Source organism: Lycorma delicatula, chromosome 5 (assembly GCF_047948215.1).
Source record: "Lycorma delicatula isolate Av1 chromosome 5, ASM4794821v1, whole genome shotgun sequence".
Classification (NCBI taxonomy): domain Eukaryota; kingdom Metazoa; phylum Arthropoda; class Insecta; order Hemiptera; family Fulgoridae; genus Lycorma; species Lycorma delicatula.
The window spans coordinates 98,308,031-98,314,030 of record NC_134459.1 but is presented as its reverse complement, the minus strand read 5'-3'; positions in this window follow the sequence as shown (position 1 = coordinate 98,314,030).

Here is a 6,000-nt window from a genome sequence, read left to right as displayed (position 1 = left end):
ATATTACTTTCGTATTGGTGCATCCATGTAATAACTAACGTAGGTCTTTTATTGTTCGAATATAATTATAAACTACTACTACATCAAACTGCACGCCAGATTCTATTTTTTTCCTAAATTTCGAAGAAGTTAAGAAACAAATGCAACGCAATTAATTAATTGAATTTCCTTGAAATACAAAAGTATGGTGACTAAGTTGATTTGAAAATGGTACTATATTCTATTATGATCAACGCATTTTAAATTTAAAAAATTACATGAGCATTTTACAGATATTTGTAAATTTAAAAACTATTTATATTTTATAAAACTTAGTTTAATTTTATTAATAAAAACATTTAATTTTCCTCGATGTATCCTATTAAATCAAACCTGGATGTCTCATCAATCTACTTCTTTGCAAAATCTATTGAATTTTCTCGAGAGAATCCTCGAGATCCTCTAAGAGAAAATCTCTTTGAGGATCCCTACTCAATTTTTTTACATTCTTCTATTGTACAAGCTTTTCATTTTTTCCTTGATATAATTCGCAACCACAAAGCACTCCTCCAAATAAAAATACATTAATGAATTATATTAAAATATTTAAACCAGTTTGATACAACCAAAGCACTTTCATATCACATTTAAAGCTCTTTCAATGTCTTGTATGTTTTGTCTATCCATCTGTTTTAATTATTCACAGAATACATCTCTTCTATTACATTCTCTTGTTCTTATAAGTTATAATATCTTCGTTTTGTTTTCTGTGAATTATAATTATTTTGCTACATTTTTAATAACTTCTCTTTTAGCTTTGAGTTTACGTTTTATATTTCTCAGATATATGTCATGAACTAATCCTTAACATATTATTGTTATTCCTCTGACAAAATTATTCCTTCACTTCCCAAATTGTTTTTAAAAAATTTAAAACGCTAAAAACCAATACGGATAGACTTTCTTTCTTTTTCCTGTTTAGCCTCCGGTAACTACCGTTTAGATAATTCTTCAGAGGATGAATGAGGATGATATGTATGAGTGTAAATGAAGTGTTAGTCTTGTACATTCTCAGTTCGACCATTCCTGAGATGTGTGGTTAATTGAAACCCAACCACCAAAGAATACCGGTATCCACGATCTAGTATTCAAATCCATGTAAATATATCTGGCTTTACTAGGACTTGAACGCTGTAACTCTCGACTTCCAAATCAGCTGATTTGGGAAGACGCGTTAACCACTAGACCAACCCGGTGGGTAATACGGGTAGACTACATCTCTTTCTCGTTACTTATTTATTATATCTTACTTGAACCGTGGCCTTTTCGTTTCTTTTACACATCATAGCAATCTCGTTCTCTTGAATACATCTTTGGCTTAAAATATTCTCTTCCTTTTTCTTTTTATTAGTAGCTTAAGACTTTCCATAAGGCTAATAGAAGTTCAGGTATTTTCATTTATTTCCATATTACAAATACCTTTACGAGATTGTTATATAACTCTTAAATTTCAGAGATGCCACTGCTTTCTTAATTTTTTTGTTTTAGATTCCTCGACGAGTTGATTTAAATTTAAACTGTGAAGAGCAAATAATTTTTTGAAATCATTATTGTAAGCAGCAGAATGAGTTTTCCCAAATTTATATTAGAATTTTGATAAAATATTTCTTTAAATAATTTCGACTTATTAATACAATAATAAAGTATATTTTAGAACTAAATAAAAATCCAAAATAAATTCAATATTGTATTTGTCTTAATGTGAGTATTTCAGCTCAATTTAAAAGCTTAATTAATTAATTTACTTTTAAAATATAATAATTTTTTTCTTTTTCACAGAAGATGATGTAACATGGGTTACATCATCTTAAAGATGCATAAAGAAGATCATAAAGATGTAATCGTATGATAAGATACCAAAAGAGGCGTGGCCTTACCCCCACTACCTAAACTAGAACCAATGAAAAATATATGGTATCGATGGAAATAAATCCTGAAATTGTTAAAGACATGGCCAAAGACGTAAGAGGACTAGGAGGGCTGATCCAAATTAAAAGTCCAGGGAAAAGAAGAAGAAGGAAAAAATAAATAATGAAAAATAGCTGTATTAATAGGAGATAGAACCTATCATAATTATAGAGCAGTGGTGTTTTATATTTTACTCCCAAATACAGGTATTATTTTTTTATAGAATTAAAAACTTACTAAAAATATATGTTATTTATATATTTTAAATTGTAATGTTACTTTAATTTTATGTAAATAAAATCTTATATTTAAGAATAGCGGGGCGTCGTAGTAAATATTTTGTTTCTATAAAAGAGATATGGCTTTTAAAATAATTGCTTGTTGTAACAGCTGAGCCCGAGTGACAAGTCAATACAATTTATACTTTTCATTATAAAACACAGCAGTTACTAGTAAAGAAACAAAAGGGAGAAAACTGTATTAAATAACTGGTGAAAAAGTTATAAAATATAAAAAATATATACAAAATTCATAAAATAAAAATAGCGTGAAGTAATTTTTATTAGTTCAAAGTGATAACGGGAAGTAGGGTTATTGATACAATAAAGTCCCGGTTTAATTGACGGGTATGTTTTGAAACGAGCCGACCTTCATCGAAGTGGCTGATAATTTTAGTAGTAGGTGCGACTTAAAGAAAAACAAATAAAAATATATACATCATTAAATTAAAAAGAATGCACCCTTTATTATTAAAAAACAAAAAAACAAAAAAAATTAGCTGTGTTTCTTTTTTAAATTGTCTCAGAAATAACGATTGAAGAGTTGTTTTTTTGTTATTATCATAAAATATAACCATTTCTAAAGTATAAATATTTTTAGTTTTACTTTTCCGACGAATATAGTTAGGCTAGAGCATCTATATTAACGGGAAAAGTAGGGTGATCATGACAGAAACGGAGTATCGGGTTTTATTTTGTAAATCTTTATTTTTAAGGACAAACTACTTCATCTAGATCAAAAATCATACAGGTTCATTTCTTTTTACAGAAACGAACAGGGTATTAGATGTTTTACAAGAGAAAAACTGGATAGTATTAATCAAATTTATCAGAAGAAATGTTTTGAATTATAAAATAAAATCAGTTGATTTGGTTTTTGGTTCCACCACTAGTATGTTTACAATCGGCTTCTTAAAAGGTACTAAATAATCATTTGATAATAAGCACATGCTACGTGGTTGTTGAGGACTCCCATAATAAGTCAATCTATAATAAAAGTTATCAGTATGCAATCTCATGAAGTTCATAAATGAAGGAATATATCTGCCTTCACTTCATAGTCAATTAAAACAAACAATAAACAAATAAATTGTCAATAAATATACGCAAATAATCAAGAAGTAGCGAGTAGACAGACACATAACTATGTAGAAATTGACAAGAACAATACAACTTGTAGCTATAAACAGAAAAGTAAAGAGGTAAACAAAAATGACATCCCTAGATTTTGCGATAGCAACTGCAACCTGTCATTCACTAACCTCTAAGTCAAGCAAGCACATGGAAACGTTTAAATCTTTGGATATCCCTGCTGTTATCAAGCAGATTGATCAGTAGGTTGTTAACGTGATTTTTTAGACGTTGGTATTAACACTGTACTGTCTCACAATCTCATTAATTGATTGGTTGATTTAGATAAGAGGCTAATTCGTCTGTAAGAAGAAACCACGTATGCAGGCCTTCCTGGTTTCAAGACCATTGCCGACTGAGATACCTTCCATTCTACCGTGAAATAAGAATCCGCAGGACAGGGTTAAAGAGATCTCTAATATACTTGATGCCTGACTGAGGTATCATAATTAGCATTCTGTACGTCACTAAATCAAGACCCAGGGCTTTCTCTGGTTGATTAACTGCAGTAACTCACTTGTCGAATTTGGCTTTATCGGAAAGCTGACGAGTTGGGTTCTCTAAGAAGTCATTAATAGGCTCGCCACTAGGACCCTTTTCATCATGTGGTTGAAAAAATTTAATGTTTCAATGAAAAGCAATATTTGAGTTTTCTATAAATCTAAAATTTAAAATGGGGTTTAGATTACCTATAAAGAAGCGAAAAAGGATTTTTATTGTGAAAAAGCACTATTTAATGTAATAGTAAGCTAATGGTTATATAACAGACAATACTTAAATTACGTTACATGCGGTAATTTATTTTCTTTATTATTAATTTTTTATTTTAATTCATTAATTTCCGATGCATGAAATTATCTCTCTTACTCTCTCTCTCTCTCTCTCTCTCTCTGTGTGTGTGTATGTGCAGGCGCGCAAATACACTAAACTTGAACAAATGAATATTATTGTAAATAATATTCGATATTTTAAATTACAAGAGTTCGACCTTCCAAGATTTTGTTATGTGAAAATCAATAATTACAAAAAAATTTACCAGTTTGTTTTTAATTGTTTAATATTTTTAAATACATTAATCATGTATAGGTCCGAATAGAATACGTAAAGGGCCAATAAAATCGACTTGAATTATAGTAAACGTGTAGAAGAAAATAACAAACGTCAACACATCGAGCAACTCACAAAGCAATCAAGACAATCAAAGTAGAACAGTTTGATATAGTAAAAGGTAAAAAGTAAGAGATACACTATACTAATACTGGTTCATTAGAGTAGAAAATCGATTGTATTTCCCAAAGGTTTTACGTGATAAGAAAACGAATTGAATTGCATTCAATGGACAATAATAAACTTCTCTTTTTTCTCTTAAAACATGATCTTTGTCAATTTTAACAATAGAAAACTATTTAAAATAGACACAAAATTAGATTTTCAATTAATAATCATTTGAAATATAAAATTTAAAAGACAGAAATTAATATTTATGCACTATGTAGTATTGAACGGGTTTCCACAATTTGTATTCCATTATATAAGTGTTCTTATTTCTTATTCTAATAATAAATATTACAGAAAATTAATTTATTATTTTTAATAAATAAATTGCACCCAGGAAACCAATTTGAAACAAAATATGGAAAAATCAAATACATTGAAAAATTATTTAAGAGAAATGGTACAACCCAATATTTAAAATAAGTCCGTGGAAATTTTGTCCATGCGGCCGGCCTACGGGTCAACACAGGTGATCACTTTGACTGTGCCACTTCTTCTTGCAGAGAAATTACTATCGCACGGGCGCATCTGCACTGGCTGGATGGCCTGCCACGTGACTCGACGTGCCTCAAATGACCTTTGCTTTCGGTGTTGGGGTGTGGGACATAGGGCCAAGTTTCGTCTTGGTCCAGACCAAAGTGGTCATTGCTTTGCCTGCGGTATGGCCGGCCACGTGAGGAAGGACTGCACCTGCACACAGGAACCTCGCTGTCTGTCACGTAGATCGCACGGACATGCACCCGGAGGTCGAGGATGTAAGGTGGCCCCACCTGCGCCAGTACCATGAATATATACACAACTGCGCTGTGGTAGCTGCAAGGAACAGGCTCATTCGGGAGGGGTGGGAGGCTCCGGTGTCTCATCATAGGATGGGGACTGTCTTACAGTGCCACTGGGGGGAAAGTAAGACCGTAGTCCCGGCGGGGATCTCTTTGAGGTTCTTCGTTAGAGGCGAGGCTTTAAGACCGGAGTCCCGGTGAGGGGATACTTTTGGGATCCCTTCACCCCCTTTGAGTCATGGCAAGTGAGGAAGACCGAGTCCCGGCTGTCTGGGCGGGGCCTTGAGCTCTTCCGAGGTAGTTTAAGGCGATGGCACCCCTTGGAGCTGAGGTTATGCTTGGTTGTGAATCCGGCTCCAAGGGGCGGGGAAAACGACGGAGAAAAAAAAATGGTTAAAACAAAAAAAGCGGATAATATAACCACAAGAAAAATGAAGTATCAGTAAATTAAAACCGTTTATAATAAAAACCCCTATCTCAACAAAATTTAGACTTTAAAGTACATATCCAGGTAAATGTCAGACTTTGAATAAGGTATAGGTGAACAGGAAAAAATGTAAAATAGAAGGAAAGATCCTGTGAAAAATCCT